Source organism: Cnephaeus nilssonii (assembly GCF_951640355.1).
Source record: "Cnephaeus nilssonii genome assembly, chromosome: 1".
Taxonomy (NCBI): domain Eukaryota; kingdom Metazoa; phylum Chordata; class Mammalia; order Chiroptera; family Vespertilionidae; genus Cnephaeus; species Cnephaeus nilssonii.
Window position 1 is genome coordinate 84147163 of NC_137072.1, and position 23656 is coordinate 84170818.

Sequence of the window (23656 nt, forward strand, 5' to 3'; positions counted from 1 at the left end):
AATAAATAGAACTATTAGTTATTTCTTTTGGTCTAGGAGCACCGTGATAAAATCACGGAGACACTAAGTGTGCTAAAAACGGAAAAGTCTGGCCTCTGTGCATTGTTTTCATCTGGGTGTTTCAAGGTAAGACCTGTCACTTTCCAGCTGGCGGTGGGGGGGGGGGGGGGGGGGAGGAAAAAGCCTAGAGAAGCAATTTCTTCTTTTAAAAGTAAGCCAAGCATGCTTTTTTACAAAGATGGCGCTGAAAGCTAAGAAGGAAGCCTCTGCCCCTCCCAAAGGAGAAGCCAAAGCAAAGGCTTTGAAGGCAAAGAAAGCGGTGCTGAAAGGCGTCCACACCCACACGAAAAGGAAGATCTGCACATCACCCGCCTTCCCATGGCCAAAGACACTACGGCTCCGAAGGCAGCCTAAATATCCTCGGAAGAGTGCACCCCGGAGAAACAGCTTGACCACTACGCCATCATCAAATTCCCTCTGACTACCGAGTCAGCCATGAAGAAGATAGAAGACAATAATACACCTGTGTTCATTGTGGATGTCAAGGCCAACAAGCACCACATCAAACAGGCTGTGAGGAAGCTCTATGACACTGATGTGGCCAAGGTCAACACCCTGATCAGGCCTGATGGAGAGAAGAAGGCATATGTTTGGCTCCTGACTATGATGTTTTGGATATTGCCAACAAAATTGGGATCATCTTCTAAACTGAGTCCAGCTGCCTAATTCTAAGTCTAAAAATTTTATACCGTATAAATAATAAATAAATGCCAGGCACAGTCTTTCCTGATCATGGCCCATTGGTGAACTTAGTCACGTGGCCACAGCCAGCTGCAAAGGAGACTGGGAAGTGGAATCTCTCAATGAGTGTCTATAACAGTGATGGCGAAACTATGACATGCGTGCCAGCACTGACATGCGTAGCCATTTCTGATGACATGCAGCCGCTGAGGTTTATTAAATACAATTATATATAACAATTATACATTTATGTTATTTAAACTATAAATATTGCGAAATAATGTTTTTTCCTCAAAGTGACACACTACCCGAGTTATGCTCAGTTTTTTGGCGAAGTTTGACACACCAAGCTCAAAAGGTTGCCCATCACTGGTCTATAACTTGGCTTAAAATCTACACTCTGTGTAAGGAGGAGAGATGGACTTTCAAAGACAGCTAGCATTCTCCAACACAGATATTTCACTATGATTAGTTATTGTTGCTTGAAATAGTAGTGTGGGGTGCAATGTGTAAACAATCTTTTAATATCTTCACTGTGAGCTGTACAGCTTTTATCTGAGAGGCATTTGCCTTCGTAACCTCTGCAGTTGCCTTCCTTCCTTATCCTCTCTTGGCATCCTATTCCAACCTTAACTTCCAGGAACCCATTAATGAGAATCTTTTCATTGGCAGACTTTGAGATGCTCTGCTTCTTGTCCTGGGTGTCAGGCCCTGGGATCTGAAATGTGCATTCTTGGGCTCAGAGCTCTTAGTGAAGGGTGGAGCAAGGATACTGGACTCATGTTTACAGCAGGGTGGGGTAACCATATTTTGCATTGAATCAAAGTGGATTCTGAATATATATATATTAGAGGCCTGGTGCACAAAATTTGTGCATGGGAGGGGGTGTCCCTCAGGTCGACCTGCACCCTCTCCAATCCTGGACCCCTCAGGGGATGTCCAACTGCCAGTTTAAAAATTTTACACCATATAAATAAATAAATAAATAAATAAATAAATAAATAAATAAATATTTATTTATTTATTTATTTATTTATTTATCCCCTGCGGGATCGGGCCTAAACTGGCAGTTGGACGTCTCTGTTGCAATCTGGGACCTCTGGCTCCTAATTGCTCACCTGCCTGCCTTCTCTAACCACTCTGCCTGCCTGCCTAATCCCCCTAACTGCTCTCCCCTGCCAGCCTGATCCCCCTAACTGCTCTCCCCTGCCAGCCAAGTCACCCCTAACTGCCCTCCCCTGGTGGCCTGGTAGCCCCTGACTGCCTCTGCCTTGGCCCCCACCACCATGGTTTTGTCCGGAAGGATGTCTGGATGGTTGTCTGGAAGATGTCTGGTCTAATTAGCATATTACCCTTTTATTAGTATAAATAAACTGGCAGTTGGGCATCCCTCTCGCAATCCGGGACCTCTGGCTCCTAACTGCTCACCTGCCTGCCTGCCTGATCCCCCTAACTGCTCTCCCCTGCCAGCCAAGTCACCCCTAACTGCCCTCCCCTGCTGGCCTGGTCACCCCTAACTGCCTCTGCCTCGGCCCTGCCTCTGCCTCAGCCCCGCCACCGTGGTTTTGTCCGGAATGACATCCAGATGGTTGTCCAGAAGACGTCTGGTCTAATTAGCATATTACCCTTTTATTAGGATAAATACTAGAGGCCCGTGCACAAATTCGTGCACCAGTGGGGTTCCTCAGCCTGGCCTGCGAGATCAGGCTGAAACTGGCTCTCCGACATTCCCCGAAGGGTCCCAGATAGGGAGAGGGTGAAGGCCAGGCCAAGGGGTCCCACTGGTGCATGATCGGGGCCAGGGAGGGATGCAGGAAGTTGGCCAGCCGGGGAGGGCTCTAGGGCTTGTCCGGCCTGCCTTGCTCAGTCCAGATTGGCTGGACCCCAGCAGCAAGCTAACCTACTGGTCAGAGCGTCTGCCCCATGGTGGTCAGTGCACATCATAGTGAGCAGTTGAGCAGCCTTAGCATATCATTAGCATATTACACTTTGATTGGTTGAATGGCTGACCAGCCAACCTGACCCGACACTTAGCATATTAGGCTTTTATTATATAGGAGATATATATATATATATATATATATATATATATATATATATATATATATTCAGAGAGAAAGGGAGAGGGAGAGAGATAGAAACATCAATGATGAGAGAGAATCATTGATTGGCTGCCTCCTGCATACCCCACACTGGGGATCGAGCCCACAACCCTGGCATATGACCTGACTGGAAATCAAACTGTGACCTCCTGGTTCATAGGTCAATGCTCAACCTCTGAGCTGGGCTGGATCCAGGCTTCAATGGACATGAAGCTTATACAATTTGGGGACCCTTCTTAAGAAAAAGAATTCAAAACTAAGTATGTATAAAGAGCACAAAATAAACACTTATATAACAAGGAAAGTAATCATATTAATTTTAAAATGTAAAAAAAAAATGCTGGCAAGTATTACAAATTTAAAAAATATATTGTTTTTATTCATTAGCTGCCCAACATACTACTATAATGTTTTGGGGTAATTTTTATGTGATCATTAATTCTGAAAAATATATAAAATTAATCTGAAATTAAGGCACATAGAAGAGCAACTTTAAATTGCTTCTTATATTGGTCTATATAGTAATGTAATAAAATTAATTTTGTACTAATACTGATTTATTAATGAATATGTGTGGGAGTTTTGACACTGGAACATTTGTTTCTTCAGGCCATTTTGCTGTGTGTATAGCAATGTGGTTTCATTTTCATTGAAACAGACTTTGTCAGCACAAGAAGTATCAGATATGTTAAGAGATGATTTGATCTGATCTGATGCATAAACATGGGACTTCACAAGAGATGTATTTGCCCTTGGTAATACAGCTACAGGCTTATGTCCTATAAACCCAGTAATTGTGATTAATTCTATTTTGCAAGACTTTCATCAAAAAAGAAGAAAGTATATGATGTGTTAATAAATGCATATGATCAAGTATATTTTTGACAGTTGCAAACCTTTATTTTAAATTAAGGGTTGCCCTAGCCAATTTGGCTCCGTGGATAGAGCATCGGCCCAAGGACTGAAGGGTCCCGGGGTTCGATTCAGGTCAAGGGCTCGATCCTTGGCCCTGGTCAGGGCGCATGCAGGAGGCAACCAATTGATGTGATCATATGATGTTTCTCTGTCTCTTCCCCTCCCTTCCAATCTCTGAAAATCAATGAAAAGTATCCTTGGGTAAGGATTAACCAAAAAATAAATAAATAAATAAATAAATAAATAAATAAATAAATAAATAAAATAAATAAGGGGTTAATGAGAACGGAATCTTCCACTTACAATTGTAGATATTCGATGACTGGAAGAACTTTCTAAAGACTAGCTTTTGACTATAGATTTCAAACCTTATTTCTCCTCCATTATTTCCATCTATTTCTTGCGCTAGGTACTGATGGACACTTCCGTATTCACAATTTTGCCCTTAGCCCTGCACCTTTATGTTATGGTGCCAGATGGGACATGGTAGGGAAAGGAGTATTCCTGAAAGTCATTGCTACACCAGGAGGTCTAGTAATAACCTAACTAAACATGGAAGTGACTGCAAACAACAGAAATATATACTACTTAACCAAACTTCATGTATCCTCAACTAAACTTATCTTTAGCCAGATACAAAAAATGCCTAAAGCCACTCCTCACTGTACAATAAGAAAAGATTGACAGTGAGAAAGTCGAAGATGAAAGATGCAGTGATCTTAACCTCTTGCTATTAAAATGTCTTTATTTTCCAAGCTTTATAAAAACATATGACTATCGGAATACATTGTTAAGGCTACTCAGTGGACCTTGGATGGGGCACGTACAAGTAAAGCTTAACCTCTGTTAGCTTCTCTTGGCTAGAGGTGGTGAGTGACCAAAAGGATATCCATCTTAAAACAAATACATACCCTCAAAAACCAACTATCATTTGAAGAACTTTATAATTTACAGAACTTTCATGCTCATGACTATATTTAATCCTCAGAGCCGCCTTTAGGTTGCCAAAGAGATACCAAAGTTTGGGGAAGTATAATTATTTGCTCCAGGCAAGCAAAACCTCCTAGAATCAAAACTGCAGATTTTCTGACTTCAGAATGCAGGCTCTTTCCACTATACCACACCAGGAAAGATTCATATACATCAAAAAACATTGTTGCATAACATATATATTAACTGCTCAATAAATATTTGTGGAACAAATGAAAGAAAAGAAAGAAGGAAAGCAGGAGCCAGGAATCATTTCAGTGACCTGGGAAAGACACTCTTTCAGTGGGACAGATACTTTCCCTACATCTCTTCCAGCCGTCAACCTCTTTGCTGTCCATGCCTGTTATAAGGAACAGGACATAAATGATCTTTCTGCAAAAGGGATGTGTGTCCATGTGTTCCGAGAAAACAATTTCTGTTTTTCCAGGTTACAGGTGAGGAGTAGTTGGGTTTTCCTCTGTCGGTGGGTGGGTGTGGGGCAGCGGGGAACAGATGGGTGAGCCTCCATTAGGGTTAATTGTAGCTTTGGTAAAGAATGAAAATATGCCTAGATAGGTTTGTGACGAATGTGTCCTTCATCAGTTCAATGACTGCTGCTTAACGTTGGTTGCTAAGTGAGAAGGGGCAGGAAAGGCGATCTACACTTTTAATGTAAAGATCAGCTGGCCTGATCTTTATTCCAGATGCAGTGAGTGAGGCAGTGATATGCTCCTGAGAGCTTCTCTGCTGCTCTGTCAGGCCTCAGACAGGAGGAGGCTTTTAATGCCGAATTCCAACACTTTAAAAGCAGACAGAGACATGGAAACCTATGAAAGTTGGTTTAACATGGCCCAGTTCATTCAGGAATCTCGTGGGCCACTGAATGTCTGACAGCTTAATTGCTATCCTTTAGCATGAGGGCAGAGAAGGGCATATTTAAAACTGGGGCCTAGTAATTTAGAGAGAACTGGTCAGGGTAGAGAGATCTCAGCCAAGGCGATGAGGTCTGTTCAGAATCATTTCCATCTATGTTAAACCTTCAAAGGCTTCCTCGCTGCCCTTAGAATAAAAGCCAAACTCCCTACTGTAGCCAACCAGGACCCTTACGTCCTGGCCTCTATTCTCTCCTTCACTCTCCATTCTCCAGGCACACTGGTGGCCCTTCTGGTTCGCACACGTGCCACCCTCTCTCTGTCTTGTAGCCTTTGCATCTGTTGTTCCCTTTGATTTTAATATATTTGACTTATTTTTCAGGTCTCGGTTTATTAATCCTTACCCAAGGATATTTTTCCATTGACTTTTAGAGAGAGTGGAAGGGAGGGGGAGAGGCAGAGAGAGAGAGAGAGAAACATCAATGTGAGAGAGACATTTCGATTGGTTGCCTCCCGCAGATGCCCTGACAGGGGCCCGGGATCAAGCCTGCAATCGAGGTACAAGCCCTTTGACTAGTATCAAACCTGGGACCCTTCAGTCTGAGGGCCAACACTCTATCCACTGAGCCAAACCGGCTCGGGCTCGGGTCTCGGTTTAGATTCACTTTCTCAGTGTGACCTTCTCTAACCACCTTATCTAAAGAAGCAGCATAACTGCTTTCTCCTGTCATGCTTACCTGCTATCATCTCACTGTTTCCTCCCTCGTACCTCACAGTCTATAATGTTCTTGTTTATTTGGTTGTTTTCTTATTATCTGCTTCCTTCACTAGACTATAAGCTCCAGGAGGGCAGAGAACATATTTCTCTCATTTCACCAGCATATCCCCAGCTCCTAACATACTAGTAATGTCCAGTCCATGGTAGGTACTCAGTACAGATTTGTTGACTAAAGATTGAAAAAAAAGGTATGTCCCTTCAGAGCATTATCTGATCTATTTGTGGAAGGTTCATCTTAGCTCTCAGAATGGTTTCAAACTCCCCACACCTTTCTTTTTTTTTTTTTTAAATATATTTTATTGATTTTTTACAGAGAGGAAGGGAGATGGATAGAGAGTTAGAAACATCGATGAGAAAGAAACATTGATCAGCTGCCTCCTGCACACCATCCCTACTGGGGATGTGCCCGCAACCAAGGTACATGCCTTTGACCGGAATCGAACCTGGGACCTTTCAGTCCGCAGGCTGACGCTCTATCCACTGAGCCAAACCGGTTTTGGCCCCACACCTTTCTTTGCCTTCTTACTCTAGGCTAAGCCTTTGGTCCATCGGGATCTGAAGACCAAATTGAAGCTCGACTTGGATCTCTCTGAGGCCTTTCCCCTGGTACACGGGATGTGCTCAGGGAGCAGATGTTTTTGCAGCATGTAACACAACCTGTTTCCCAAGGGTGTGTTCTCTCTCAGGTTGGACAGGACGTGCCCTCGGAGCTTGCCAGGACATGCTTCTCCAATAATGGAGGCACTGTTCAAGCCCAACAGGCAGAGCCTGGAGCGCGGCAACCAGCAGCATCCGGGGAGACAACTGGCAAGTGCAGGAGAGAGGCACGTGAAAAAATAGATCTCTTGCATTAGGAGCTAGGCTGGGGCTGGAAATTCCACTTGGAATGACATCCCAACAGTTAAGAGCCAAGAAAGTTGGAAAAACTCCACATTTTCCACTGGAGCTCATTCCATCTGCATTTGATTTTCCAGGGCCTTGCCATGAGTACTTGCCTGCTTTGATCATAAAGAGCGTCTGGTTCAGAGAGAAAAAGAAGAGGAAAGTGGACTGAAGATAGCAAGGCCTCAGGCAAGCGGGGAGGGCTGCTGTGGAAACACTTCCTGACTCTAGGGGGTGATGATCTCTGGAGTCTCCCTGAGGCCTCCTCTGGACCCCGTGACCCCTTGACCCAGGGAGCAGGGAGTATGTGACAACAGGGACAGCTGTGGCTTGATGGCCAAGAGCCCTGGGTTCACAGTTCCTAACTATGCTACTCACTTTGTTGAGAGACCTTGGACAAGCCACTTCACCTTGAAACTCGGGTTCCTCTTTTATTCAATGAGAAATTGAACTTCAATAAAAATGTGCTAAAATATACATAATATAAACATATAATGTACCATTTTGACCATAATTAAGTGTACAGTTCAGTGACATTAAATATTTTTCCAATGTTGTGCAACCATCATCACCATCCATCTCTAGAACTTTTTAATCTCCCCAAATTGAACTTTCATACCCATTAAACAGAAACTCCTCGTTCCCTCCATCCCCACCCCAGACACTCACCATTCTACTTCCTGTCCCTGTGATTTTGACTAGTGGAGAATATCAGGGCAGAAGGTGGGAGGGATGCCTTTAAGCTATATGAGCAGATACTGTCTCTGGCCATGTGCTACTTTAGTCTGAGTGCCGTAGTTAAAGGAATGTCAGAGAAATCCAGAAGAGGCTGCTCTATGGACGTGTGGAATCTCCAGAGGCAAAGGAAGGCAAAATTGTTTATGTTGTACATTCCTTCACCCAAAGCCACCTTGCATGACTCAAAATATAAAGGGAGCAAGATTCTGTTTTTGAACAGCACAAAAGCTTGTTGAGGAAGCAAAGTTAGTGCTCCTAAGAATGGATTCGAGTCATAAACCCTAGGTTTAAATTCTAGCTTCATTACCTGATAATCCAGGGCAAGCTACTTTTACTTCTTTAAGCCTTCATTTTCCCATTTATAAAATGAGAGTGATGATAGGGATTGCTGTGAGGATTAAGTGAAACAATGCATGTCAGATACTGAATCCAGGGCCTGGTGCAATAAGCTGTCGGTACATGGCAGCTAGTCTTACTGGAATTATATTTTGGAGGTGTCCATTGTCATATCTTTCTGTTTATCCCTCCAACCCCAGCACTTAGCAGAGTGCCCAGCTCATAGTAGGTATTGCAGGGGTATTTGCAGACTTGAATTGATGTGAACTGTCTTTCCTGTTTGACATGCCTTTGCCACACGCCCTCTGATGGTGGTAGGTGACAAGGTTGAAAAGCATGAGGCCAGGCTGCTTAAAGGTGTTGCCTACTAGGTAACACCCAGAGACTAAATGTTACTGGGCTTTGATGAAATTCAAGCTGTGGAATGTACATGACCATGACCGCCCAGGTCAAGGGCCTCTGCTGTGCTCTCCCTCATTCCCTCCTTCTTCAAAGGAATGTGTCTTGCCTATTCCAGCAAAAGATGTAAAATGAAAAATTTAGATAATAAATCAGGACTAGAGAGATATCAGCCCTGCAGACTTCTTCTTTTTTTTTTTTTTAAATCCTCACTGAGGATATTTTTTCCACTGATCTTCTGCCTCCCGCACTCACCCCGAGATTGAATGAGCAACTGAGGTACATGCCCTTGATCAGGAATTGAACCCGCAATCCTTTGGTCTGCAGGCCGACGCTCTAAGCCAAACTGAGCCAAACCAGCCAGGGTTGCAAATTTTATTTTAATTCAACTACTAATTATTGAATGCTTAACATGCACATGTTTAAGGCTCTTTGCTGGCCACTGTTGGATATTTTAAATTCAGCAAGAAAATAACCTCTCCTCTCAAAGCATGTGCTTCCTAATAAATGGGTGGCACATGGACACTGTAGTATAAGAAAAACGTCATAGAAAAGGTAGAATGAATGATACAGAAAATGAAAAAAAGTGAGAAATCACACTCAGATACAACTATTTCAATGTGCATCTCAGGGGAGCTAGCTTTTCAGATGGTCTTTAAATTGGTACCATGGTGGGCAGGGGAGCAGAGGGAAATGGAAGATTTTAGAGGCAAGGGACATGATGGCAGTAAGAGGCATGGAGGAGAAAAGTGTAGAGTGCTTGGCAGTCAGTGAGTCACCTATTTTAGATGGATCATACAATAGAAGAATATGTCTAGAAAGAGAGTTTTGAGGGTCTTGAAGGTTTAGATGAGGATTTATAGGGAAAGGAGAGCAACTAAGATATTTTAAGTAGGAAAGTGGTGTGATCAGACTGGTACTGGGGAAGATTAAACTGGCAGTGGTGTGAGAAATGAATGGAGAAAGACAGGAAGTGGGGAATGACAGGGGAAGTGGAAGTGGACCAGGGCAGAAATGGATATGAGGGACTTAGTGGAGAGGCTTTGCTGAGGTAGCTATGACAGGATTTGAGAGTCAGTACCTTTGATTTGCTTGAATAGAAAATGAAGTGTGACTACTTCATCTTTCTTGAATCAGCAGCTCTCACTACTTTCTAGTACACAGACCCTTGGCTTGGAAGCAAAATGTGGACCTCGGGTGGAGGATTTGGAAGACTGGAAGCATCTCATTCTCCCTAGTTCTCCATGTGCTTTACCCCAATTCACAGCTTCAGAGAAGAGTGAGATGATGAGATCAGAGAAGGAAGCTTCCCTGCCACGCCCCAGGGCTTCAGTTCCAAGGGTGACCTCATCTGTGATAATAAGGACATAGCACAACAGTCATGCGTCTCTTGGAATGTGACAAAGACCAGGATTATTAGCTTATGTGTTTCTACTAGAGTTAGGAATCCAGACTCTACTCTCCTTTCTCTCCTCCACACCCCCACCAGCTAAAGACAATTTTCTCTTTATTGCTCACCTCCTCTCTCTCCCCTTTTCCCTAAGGTGTATTCTGACTACTGGGTCTATCGTGTGTGGGGGGAGATAAGTCAGACTGGACAGTTTGGAAGAACTGTCTTGATGGCTGGGGGAATTCCAAGATTACCATTTGATCTCTTAAATTCAGGTAATAGTCCAAATAGTTTGGAAGAAAAGGGGTAAAATTCTTGATGACTGGGTTAACTCCAAGATTAACATTTGATCTGTAAAATTCAGGTCATGGACCAAATAGATAAGATACAAAAGGATGAAGCCAGATGACTAAGTCAACCTATATAATGAGGAGCTAAGAGAGAAGTAGGGGAAACAGAAAATGAAAAATAGTCTGCAATAGGTTTCCGGGAACATTTGAGGTGGAGACTTGGCAAATAAAAGGCTCTGAGATCCAAAATACATTGCTGTAGGGTGTAGATTGAATCTCTTTTAATGTAATAAAATGCTAGGAATATTGTTTTGGTCACTCAATGTGTTATGTTTTGAATGTTTTGTTTTAATGTCATATCATGCCAACACTGGACAACATTGTATTCCAGCTTATATTCGGGTATTATAATAGAATAATGGTTAACAGCAGGAATTCTGGAACCAAACTCTTGGATCTCAAATCCCATTTCTATCACTTAATGACTGTGTGACCTTTGGCAAGATATTTACTTATCTGGAACTCAGTTGCTTTGTCTGTAAAATTAGTTCACAAGCGTATACACTTCCAAGAGCTGTTGTGGGGATTTCATGAATATTTGTAAAGCTCATATAAAGCTCATTCATGTAAAGCCTGGCATGTAGTTAGTGCTGTATAAGCATTAGCCATTATTAGTACAAGGAAATTTAAGGCCATGAGATTTTTCTGCCTTGGTTCAACCAAGATGGTGAAGACAGCCGTCAGAGAAGAACTTCTCAGCAAAACAGATCTTAAATTTTGGGAGAGAATGGAGGTTCCAGGCAGTTGTGATAGGCAGATTTCTAAAATGAACCCCAATGATTCCCACCACTGAGTATTCACACTTGGTGTGATCCACAACCCCTGTGTGTGGGCTGGACCTGGTCACTTGCCTGTAGTTCATAAAATACGGCAACCACGACGAAATGGCACTTTTGTGGTAGGTTACAAAAGGCTGTGACTTTGTTCTCACTAGCAGACTCTCTCTTGCTGGCTTTGATGATGAAAACTGCCTCTTTGGACAGGCCCAGACGTCAAGGAACTGAGGGAAGCCTGTAGCCAACAGCCAGGAGAGAACTGAGGCCCTCAACCCAACAGCCCGTGAGGAGCTGCCAACCACCACTGAGTGAGCTGGAGATGGATCCTGCCTCAGTTGAAACTTGATTGCAGCCTTTGGAGAGATCCTGAGGCAGAAATCCCACCTCAGCCACATCTGGATTCCTAACTCTAGAAACTGTTGGATAATAAATGTGCTGTTTTAACGCATTAAATTTTACAGTAATTTTTCACGTAGCAATAGATAACTAACACAGCAATGTACCAAATAGGAGCTTGGGAACGGAATTAAGGACAGTGATCCAGCCCCAAGATATTAGAGTGAAAAATGGGGAGGGCTTAAGGATGAGAGCTCTGAAAGAAGGAGTAGCCTATGGTCAGCACTGGACGAACCTATCTATGTGGGGAGGAGAGCGACTTAGGCTGAGCCCTTCAGGTTGGGTGGTTGAGGATGTCCTAGCGCTCTCTGTTTCATGTGCAGATCAGTCTGGTAACACCGAGTTCTCATCTTACATCACTGACCTCTTTGCAGCATCTGAGTGTGTACTCTTCTAGAAATACCTCCTGATCTTTATGACACTACTCCATTTGTTTATTCGTTCATGCAACAGCTATGAGCTGGACATTTTCATGGGTATGAATACATCATGAACAAGAAGAAACAGCTCTAACAGAGTTTATGATTTCTTCTGGCCTTGTTCCCATCTTTTTTAACTGTTCCTCTGTCTCCTTCACTGGGGTGACTTTTGCTCACATATACTTAAAGGCTGCTGTTCTCCATGCCATTGTCCTTGTCCCTTTTTTTCTCTCACCTTCATGTCCCTCTGAATTATTCTAGGCTTTTAAAAAATATATTTTATTGATTTTTTTTTTTTACAGAGAGGAAGGGAGAGGGATAGAGAGTTAGAAACATCAATCAGCTGCCTCCTGCACACCCCCTATTGGGGATGTGCCCGAAACCAAGGTACATGCCCTTGACTGGAATCAAACCTAGGACCCTTCAGTACGCAGGCCAACGCTCTATCCACTGAGTCAAACCGGTTTAGGGCTCTAGGCTTTTTTTAAAAAATTGTTGACAGTATTACAGATGTCTCCCATTTTCTCCCTTTTTGCCCCACTCCACTCAAACCCCACCCCACCTCAGGTATTCCCCATGCTATTTATTTTCTGTGTCATGGATTATGCATATATGCTCTTTGGTTGATCTCTTCCTGTTCTCTCCCCCCTACACTATTATTCTGTTCCATGCATCCATATCTCTAGCCCTATTTTCTTAGCCAGTTTATTTTGTTCTTTAGATTCCATGTGTAAGTGAGATCATGTGATATTTTTATTTCTTTAACTAGCTTACTTCACTTAGAATAATACTCTTCAGGTCTATCCATGCTGTCTCCAAGATTAAGAAATCCTTCTTTTTTTACAGCTGCATAGTATTCCATGGTTTAAATGTACCAAAGCTTTTTTATCCTCTCATCTACTGATGGGCATTTGGGCTGTTTCCAGATCTTAACTATTGTAAATAATACTGCTATGAACATAGGGGTGCATATATTTTTTCTGATTGGTGTTTTGGGATTCTTAGGATATATTTCCAGAAATGGGATCACTGGGTCAAATGGTAAATCCATTTTGAATTTTTTGAGGAACCTCCACACTATTTTCCACAGTGGCTGCAGCAGTCTGCATTCTCACCAGCAGTGTACTAGGATTCCCTTTTCTCTACATCCTCACCAGCACTTGTCTCTTGATTTATTGATGATAGCCATTCTGGCATGTTTGAGGTGATACCTGATTGCTTTAATTTGCATCTCTCTGATGATTAGTGACTGAGCATTTTTTCATGTGTCTATTGGCCTTCCTTATGTCCTCTTTGGAGAAGGGTCTATTCAGGTCCTTTTCCCATTTTTAAATTGGATAGTTTGTCTTCCTGGTGTTGAAATATATGAGTTATTTGTATATTTTGGAAATTAAACCCTTATCAGATGTATCATTGGTGAATATGTTTCCCATACAGTAGGTTCCCTTTTCATTTTTTTAAAAATATATATTTTATTAATTTTTTTACACAGAGGAAGAGAGAGGGATAGAGAGTTAGAAACATCGATGAGAGAGAAACATTGATCAGCTGCCTCCTGCACAGCCCCTACTGGGGATGTGCCCGCAACCAAGGTACATGCCCTTGACAGGAATCGAACCTGGGACCCTTCAGTCCGAAGGCCGACGCTCTATCCACTGAGCCAAACCGGTCTCGGCCCCTTTTCATTTTGTTGATGGTTTCTTTTGCTGTGCAAAAGTTTTTCCATTTGATGCAATCCCATTTGTGTTTTCCCCCTTTGTTTTCCTTGCCCTAGTAGGTGATGTATCAGTGAAGATGTCTGAGATTTTACTGCCTGTGTTTTCTTCTAGGATTTTTATGATTTTGTGACTCACCTTTAAGTCTTTTATCTATTTTGAGCTTATTCTTATGTATGGTGTAAGTTTGTGGTTTGGTTTCATTTTTATGCATGTACCTCTCCAATTTTCCCAAAATTTACTGCTCTTACCACCTTTGTCAAATGTTAATTGGCCATATTGGGGGGTGTTGATTTATGGGATCTCTGTTCTGTTCCATAGGTCTATATGTCTGTTCTTGTGCCAGTACCAGTCTGTTTTGATTACAATGGCTTTGCAGTATAGTTTGATATCTGGTATTATAATCCCTCTAACATTGTTCTTCTTTATCAATATTGCTGCAGCTATTTGGGGTCTTTTTTGTTGTTGTTTCTTATAAATTTTTGGAATATTTGACACAGATATATGAAATATGCCATTGGTATTTTAAAAGGAATTGTGTTGAATCTGAAGATTGCTCGTGGTAGTATGGAAATTTTAATGATGTTAATTCTTCAAATCCGTGAAAATGGTATGTGTTTCCACTTTTTTGTCTTCCTCTATTTCCTTTTCCAATGTCCTATCATTTTCAGAGTACAAGTCTTTTACCTCTTTGGTTAAGTTTATTCCTAAGTATCTTATTTTTTGTTGTTGTTCTTGCAATGGTAAATGGGACTTTTTTTTTTCAGTTTCTCTTTCTGAGGGTTCATTATTGGCGTATAAAAATGCTATCCATTTCCGGGTATTAATTTTGTATCCTGCTACTTTGCCAAATTTATATATTAAATCTAGCAGTTTTTTTTGGTGGAGTCTTTAGGGTTTTCAATATACAATATTATGTCATCTGTGAATAATGACAGTTTTACAAGCTCTTTTCCAATTTGGATGTCTTTTATGTTTTCTTATTTGATCACTGTGGCTAGAACTTCCAGTACTATGTTGAATAAGAGTGATGAAAGCACTGTCTTGTTCCTGATCTTAAGGGAAATGTTTTTAGTTTTGTCCATTGCATATGATGCTGGCTGTAGGTTTGTTATATATGGCCTTTATTACATTGAGGTATGATCCCTTTATTCCCACTTTTCCGAGAGTTTTTATCATAAATGAGTGCTGGATTTATCAATTGTTTTTTCCTGCATCTATTGATATGATCATATGATTTTTATCCTTCATTTTGTTTATGTGGTGTATTATGTTTATTGATTTTTGACTATTGAACCATCCTTGCATCCCCAGAATAAATTCTACTTGATCATGGTGTATGATCTTTTTAATGTATTGCTGGACCCTATTGGCTAATATTTCGTAGAGGATTTTAGCATCTATGCTCATCAGGGATATTGGGTTATAATTTTCTTTTGTTGTATTGCAATTATCTGGTTTTGGAATTAGGATAATGCTGGCCTCATAAAAAGAGCTTGGAAGTGTACCTTCCTCTTGAATTTTTTTGAACAGTTTGAGGAGGATTGGTGTTAATTTTTCTTTGAATGTTTGGTAAAACCTGTGAAGCCATCTGGTCCAGGACTTTTGTTTGCTGGGTGTTTGTTTGTTTTTATTACTGCTTCAATTTCATCAGTTGTTATTGGCCTATTCAAGTTTTCTGCTTCTTCCTGATTGAGTCTTTGCAGATTGTATGTTTCTAAGATGATTCTAGGCTTTATCTATCACCTGTGTACTATTAACCTAAAGGGCTGAAATGAGATGCAACAAGCATTTATTTGAGATCCACAAGAACAGCTATTCAAGAAACACTGTCAGGCAAAAACCCAAATAATGTTCAGAATAGGGGGTGAAGGCAAGGAGTTTTTATGGGAAATGGAAGGGGAATAATTACATGAATAGAAGGAAGGAATTTCTATTGGTGTTATAAGTTGAGGAAGTTATTTCTATAGGTGCAAATAAAGCTAAGTTATTCTTTGGCTATACATGGTGATACTAATTCTAAAGAATGTCTTTCATTTTTAGTCCACTACTCAAAACATCTGCTTTTCTGTTAGGTTTGCCAACAGTTGTTTGGAATACAATGTTGGTTTTGTCCAGTCCAAAGGTTATTTTGCTCAGTTTAAACATTTCAAAGGTTTGTAGAGGAATACATGCAAGGCAGTTCCTCTGGGATGACAGCTACAACTCTATTTTGAAGCGGCTCTATTTATGTTCTTTTTCACAGTACTGACAATCCTAAATCTACCTCTCTAGTTCAGAACTCTCTGTGTCAGACTGTACATTAAGTGGTATAGGCTATTTATATCTCACAGACACTTCAAGATCAAAATGACCAAAATTAAACTCATTTTCTCTACCCCTCCAATCTCCTGCCCAAATCTTCTTTTCCCCCCAGCATTTTCTCTCAGTACCATCATTCACCCAGACAGAATATGAGACTCATCCAAATCCTTTTCTCCTTACCTCGCCCTTCCTCTTCCAATCTCCTGTCTTATAGATTTTACCTCCTAAATACCCATTTCCTGTTCTCCACCATCTCTGTTATGGGCCTATTTTAAGCTTGTGTCTTTTTTTTTAAACCAAGTCTGATGCAATAACCTTTATACTGATTTTCCTGTCTTGATGTTCACTCCCTCTGCTTGATCCTTCACGCTGGGGCCAGTGTGATTTTTCTAATTGCTGGAGTATATAGTTCTGACTTAAACCCTACAATGGCCCCCACTGTCCACAAGGTAAAGTCATTATTCATCAGCTTGGTGTTTGCAGCCCTTTGTGATCTGATTCTGGCTACTTCTCAGCCTCATCTCCAGCTACTTCTACCACAAACTCTATGCTCTAGCTACATAATTTGCAGTCTTCCTGCCAGGCTGTGACTTGCTTTCTTTTCTTTGGAAGGCCCTCCTCCAATCTTGTCAGCAATAATGCCAAGTAATCCTTCAAGACTCAGTTTAAAACATTTCTTTGACTTTCCAAAGGTAGATTGATGTCCTCTATGTCCTCTGCATTGCCTTTATTGTAGCTCTTTGCTATCTTATTTGCTATCTTATCTTAACTTATTCAGTTGTTCCATACTAGTGTTCCCTGTCTGTCTGTGAGCTCTTTGAAGACAGAATCCTTTTGTCTTTGATTCCATTACTTGGCCCTCACTGAGTATCCAGTGAAGGTTTGCTGAATAAATAACTGAAGAAATAAACAAATGAATCAACTGGTCAGTGCAGTGCTGAGTCTGCCGATGGGGAGATAAATGGGCCCAGCCATGGGGAATGGAAAGAAGGGGAGATGGAGCAATTCCTTTTCCCTCTTAGGGCCGGTAGCCTGTGTTTATCACGTTATACAGATGCACCTGCCACAAGCCTCCTAATTTAGTGAAGTCAGCCCATAAGGTACAAATCACATAAAATCAAAATTAGCCCCTTGAGAATTGCTTATAATGCCTCTAAAGTACAGTGTGCAGATGTACCATTTCTCAATCCAGTACATCTGGTTTTCTCTCTGGTATAGGAACAGATCTATCCCTTCCATTGAGCAGCAAATGAAGTAGTTGGCTTGCAGTCAGGGGCCCTGTTGAAAGAAAAATGATAATCACACTCATCATGGTGAGATGCTCCTTACTCTGAGATATAGTAGGAAACTGAGACTGAATAAGAGACCATCTGATTCTAATCTAATGTATTTCACTTCCACTCAAGGTTATACATACTCAGTAACACTCCACCAATCTCCTCTGCTCCAGTCAACCAAATCCCTAGCCAGTTTTTTACTTCAGAGCCCCTGCCTAAGCCTGGTCCCTCCTTACCAGCCCAACTACTTGCCCTGCTCCTCTCAGGAGGTAGTCTTTGTCCAAGTGAGGTCAGCTTTCTCCCTGATTTCTACTCCAAGCTCTTTGCCTAAGCTGTGCACGTTGACAGGATGCCTTCTTATTTCTCATCCTTTATTCAGATCCCACTCACAGGTCAAAGCCCCACACATTGTAGCCTTTCCGAAGGTTCGTGTCTCTCCATGTCCATGCTGATCTCTCCCATATCTGAGTTCCTGTTGCCGTTTGGGCCAGTACTTAAGTTCACCCTTTAACTCTTGATCTATGGAAACTTTCCGATGGCTGGGAGTTTTGGAGTCCGCTAGACATACCGTATCTCTTTGTAGAAGCATATTTGAAAATCAAGACAAGTAGGTAATTTGAAGGAATGACAAAATCCAGTACTGGTAAGACTATATAGCAACTGAAACTGTCATACACTGCTGATGGGAGTGAAAACTGTTTGGCAGTACCAAACAGTACCATTAAAGCTAAATATTTTTATTTCCTTTAACCTAGCAATTCTGTTCTTGGATATACACTCAAGACAAATGAGTGCTTATGTCTATCAAAAGACATGCACAAGCATGTTCATACCAGCTTTATTCATAATAGTCCAAACTTGGAAATAATTCAAATGTCCATCAATAGTAGAATGGGTAATAGTCTATCCAACAGAATGTTTCACAGCCATGAAAAAGCATAAATGATTGCTCAGTGCCAGCTCCACTCACCATTGCTAATCTTTGCAGTGCCCTTTTACAGCCAAGGAAGCAGGAAGCTCAGAGAGCCTTGGTGACATCATGAGCATAAAGTCACATAGCAAGCACATTGAAAAAGTAGATATTTGAATGTAGATCCAGGGGCGGGGGGGGGAGGAGTGTCCCAGAAATGACAACATCAGAGTAGTATCTAATAAGCGGCACAAGCAGCATATCCAAAGGAATATCTCAGTAGGCACCAAATCCTGCTGAGGCAAATTCTGCTTCATGTGGTCAGCACCTACAGAGCAGATGGCACACCATAGGTGGGGTTTGAGCCTCACAGTCAGCCAGGTTGAGGGTCGATCCATGCATAAATGCCAATAGCAATCAAGACTCAATTACAAAAGAGGGCTTACATAACCCACACAAGGGATATTCCTGGATCAACCAGGTCAGTGATCAAGGAGACTGCACCACTGGACCCACTGAAGTCATATCATATCTATCTAATACATACAAAGAAACACAAAGAGGCAGCCAAAATGAGGAGACAAAGAAACAGGCCCCAAATGAAAACAGAACAAGAGAGAGAGAGAGAGAGAGAGAGAGAGAGAGAGAGAGAGAGAGAGAGAGAGAGAATCTCCAGAAAAAGAGCTAAATGAAATGAAGGTGACCAATTTATCAGATATGGAGTTCAAAGTAATGGTTATAAGAATGCTCAACAGCATGAAAAATGACATAGAATAGATAATAAAGGACAAGTTAGAAATGAAGACTATAATATCTGAAATGAAGAATATACTGGAAGGAATTAATAAGTACCACAAGCCAAGGATTGAACCCATTCACATACAGTTCAGGTGTTCAAATGGTACCAGCTCCCCCTCCTTTCTATACTATTACCCTGGCTCATTATGTCATGCTATAATTGTTGGTCACATTATTTGCCTTCTAAATGGCACTATGAATTCGTGAAAGAACTGAAGACCAGAGAAAAGTGTCTTGGCCAAGGCTGCACAGCTAGGAAGAAGCCAGCATGGACTTGAACCAAAGGTTCTCCAGATTTGACCCTGGGATATTTTACTTCTATTATAGTCGCTGTCTCCATTCCATCATTCTACTTCTTTCTCTATCTAGGAATTGAAACATATTTTTAAAAATATACTTTTTACTTTGGAATAAGTTTAGACCCACAGAAAAGTTGCAAAGATAGTACAGAGAGTTCTGTATATCTTCGTTCAGTTTGCCCTAATGTTACCATATTTCATAACCATGCTACATTGTCAAAATTAAGAAATTAGTAGTACTATTATTATTAACCAAGCTCCAGACTTTATTCAGATTTGATAGGTTTTACCACCAATACCCAATCTAAAAAACTACCTTTAGTTGAAACTATCTTTCATATACTAAAACATCAAAACCCACTCTTTAATTCCAATAGAAAACACTGCACAATTCTGGCTGTGCTTTTCCAAGTCCTCAAAGAACTTTTTGCCTTTTCAATGACCATCCTCAGGGACATGCAGTCTAGTCAGCTCTTTAGAGTACAAGGAACAGGGAACCCCTCAGACTAGCTGAAGTAAGGCAATGGGGAGAGCCCACAGGAAGTTATGCACAGGAAGCAAAGAATCAAGAAATCAAGAACAGCAACTGGAATTTTTGTCAGGAATGGAAGCTATGCTCTCAGGCTTGTCTCTGAGTCTCTCTCTCCTCTCTCTCTCTCTCTCTCTCTCTCTCTCTCTCTCTCTCTCTTTTCTTCCTCTCCCTCCTCTTTGCTTCCCTTTGTACCTCTCTTTTTTCTTCTCTCTCCTAACCTAGTTTCTCTACTTAATTACCCTACAATGCCCACACTGGGCACCTTAGCCCACAAACCACATAGTTTAATCATGTGCCACCATCTGCAACTTTACTCTGCTTAAAGCCCAGCTCCTATATTTCAGCCAACCCCTAGTCACATGGGTGCTAGTCATTCAATAGTCAGTCAATGGATGGTAGTAAAACTTGGGTCTGTTTTCCATCCCAATCAACCTTGAAATATATCTACTATATTTTTTTTTGTTTTGTTATTGTGGCAGAAAAATCTATCTTGATGCAGGTTATCACTAATTTTTGACAATAGCATTATTAAAGTCTACTCATAAAAATTGGAGGAAGGAGATCATCAAAAATTGAATTTGTAATTGTTGAGGGGGAGCTAGAGAAGAATGAAATCTCTAGGCATTATTAAACACAGGGTTGCAGAGACTCTATCGCAAAGGATTTGGAACAATCCATATGAAATTCAAACATTTCCCAGAATTTCAGTGGAAACAGAATTTATCTAATGCCCTAAAAAGGAAAGTACACAGCTAATCCAAATCTGCTAATTCATAGAACACACTGGCTCTTCCTGGCTCTTTGCCCTTTGGGAGAGAAAAAATAACCCTGCTTGTCAATTCATGTTTCCTTAAACAGACAGACTGAAATTTACTATAGTTCTTCAGGGAGTTCAGACTTTAATTAACCAATGGGAAATTTCTTTGAATGCACACACACTTCCTCTTCCCCCACTGCTGCTTTCCACCCTTCCTCTCCTTCCTTCATTCCCCCCATAAATATGCACAGAACACCTACTACCAACTTCTAGGTCTTGATGAAACAGCAGTTAACAGAAAGTAGTGAAGGGGTTCAGAACACATCACCCCAAATTATGCTGCTTTGACATATTGATTATTTTGAGCTAAAGTCACTTGAGAACAACCGGTACAAGAAGAGCATTCTGACCTCCCCTCTTCCTTCTGAAAACAGGAAATGCAACTCCCATCTGAAAGATGCCCTCCCTGTACCAGAAGAAAGACAACGTTCTTATCACCAGAGATGAGGAGTTGAGACAAAGAGAAATGTGTACAAATAGGCCCTGTTAAAATAACTCTCTGTTCCTTCAGTTCCCCATATATTTTAGTTACTCTTCTATAATTGCCATTCTTTGTTCAACCTAGTGTATAAGATTTAGGCCTAGACATTTCTTTGATTCTTCATTTTCCCCCTGAGGATGTCCATGACATGTAAATTTTTAATGAAATAAAATGTGTACACTTTTCTTCTCTTAATTTGTTAAGACGGTTTCAGAAAGAAACCCTAAGAAGGTAGAGTAGAAATTTTACCTCCTATACAGTAGTAAATAAATAAAATAGAATATTAAATGTGCTTTGGGGAAATATAAAGCAAGCTGGTGAGGGAGGGGGTCAGGGAGTGCTGGTGAGGGACACTGCAATTTTAAGTAAAGTGTCAGGGAAAGCTCATTGTGGAGGTGATATTTGGGCAAAGACTGAAGCAGGTGAGGCAGGAAGTCTTGCAGCTATCTGGGGCAAAAGCAAATGGAAAAGTGCTGCTGGTGGAGTGTGCCTGGAAGTTTGAGAGCACCAAGGATCAGAGACTGGGGGGTGGGGGAGGGTGAGTTGTACAAATGCAGGGTTGGATTCTATTTTTATATTTCCAAATTTTTATATTTTTGTATCTTGGTTTATTCTCTGAGTAGGATGGAAAGTTTCTGGAGGGTTGTATTCATTTTCCATTGCTGCCATAACAAATTACCACAAATTCACTGGCTTAAACAACATAAATTTGTATCTTACAGTTCTATAGATCGGCAGTCCAACACAAGTCTCACCAGGCTAGAAATATGAAGCATACGTATTGTAGCCCTGTCGGCAGGGCTGCATTCCTTACTGGAAACTAGGAGGGAATCTGTTTCCTTGCTCATAGGCTTGTTAACAGAATTCAGTCCATGCAGTGGTAGGACTGAGGTCCCCTTTTCCTTGCTGTGGTTTGTGGCCCCTTCCTCCATTTTCAAAGCCAGCAGTGGAGGGTCAAGTCCTCACAGCACATCTCTCTGACCCACTCTTCTGCCCCCCTCTTCCACTTTTAAGGACGCATGTGATTTGATTACTCCCACTTGCATAATCCAGGATCATCTCCCCATCTCAAGGTCCGTACTGGAGGCACATCAGCAAAGTCCCTTTGTTAAGTAAGATAACTATTCACAGATTCTGGGCATTAAGATGTGGGCATCTGTGGGCAACCATTTTTCTGCCCACCATGAGGGCTTTGAGCAATGGAGCAATGGTCACTCTAGCTGCTCTGTTGAAATTGTTGGGGTAGGGGTGAAGAAGGGGTAGGGAGGACAAGAGAAGAAACAGGAAAGCTAGTAAGAGGCTAAAGCTATGGGGAGAAAAGGTGCTGACTTGGACCAGGAGAGGGCCTGTGAAGGAGAGATGAAGTTAGATAATGTGATGGTACATTTTATGGGTCAACTTGGCTAGGCTACAGTCCCCAGTTATTCAATTAAACACTAATCTGGATGTTGCTATGAAGATATTTTGTGATTAAAGTCTCTAATTAATTGACTAAGTGAAAGAAATTATCCTTGATTCAAGGGAGGCCTGATTCCATCAGTTGAAAGGCCTAATAAGCAGAGCTGAGGATTTTTAATGAAGAAAATCCATGTATTGAAAGCAGCTCCAGCTTGTGCTGAGAATTCCCACCTGCCTTTCTTGAGGGCCCACCTTATGGATTTCAGACTTGCCTAACCAACCCCCACAATTCTATAAGCTAATTCTTTGTAAGAAATCTCTGAATGTGTATATCCTACTGGTTCTGTTTCTCTTCTTGAACCCTATATCGATATACTGAATAAATCTTGTGATTTAGATTGTTAGAGACACTGACTGATATAGATACTGAATAAATTTTGAATGCAGTCCAGCAGGTGGACTGGAAGTGGGATGTGAGAAAGAGAGGAGTCAAGAATGACTCCAGCCCTAACCGGTTTGGCTCAGTGGATAGAGCATCGGCCTGTGGACTCAGGGGTCCCAGGTTCGATTCCAGTCAAGGGCATGTACCTTGGTTGTGGGCACATCCCCAGTAGGGGGTTTGCAGGAGGCAGCTGGTCGATGTTTCTCTCTCATCGATGTTTCTAACTCTCTATCCCTTTCCCTTCCTCTCTGTAAAAAATCAATAAAATATATATATTTTTTAAAAAGAATGACTCCAAAGTTTTCACTCTGCTCAGCTGGAAAGATAGTTCACTTGTCTCCCTCTCATGTAGGAATCGCTTCATCATGAAAGCCACCCGAAAGAGCCCATTCAAGTAACAGTGAGTTACTTACGCCCAAGGAACCCCCTTGGACATGACAAGCAGGAATGGGTGAGTTAGCCTGGCCAGGCCTGACGTAGGCAGGCTCCAATCCAAGGGGCAAATAGATAATAAACACACTACTGTGCTCCAGACTCATCCAGACTATTGTGGTTTTCCATTCTTTCTGGAAAAGCAGAATTTTTTACTGTTCTCTACTCTGAACCCCACCTCCCCCCAT

The 23656-nt window shown here is 41.6% G+C and overlaps 1 pseudogene across 1 annotated transcript; it reads left to right on the top strand.

The window, feature by feature from the left end:
* Positions 1–238: 238 nt before the first annotated feature.
* On the top strand, positions 239–707 carry LOC307094585 (large ribosomal subunit protein uL23-like; annotated as a pseudogene). Its single transcript has one exon. The product of its transcript is annotated as a large ribosomal subunit protein uL23-like (transcript).
* The last annotated feature ends 22949 nt before the right edge of the window (positions 708–23656 follow it).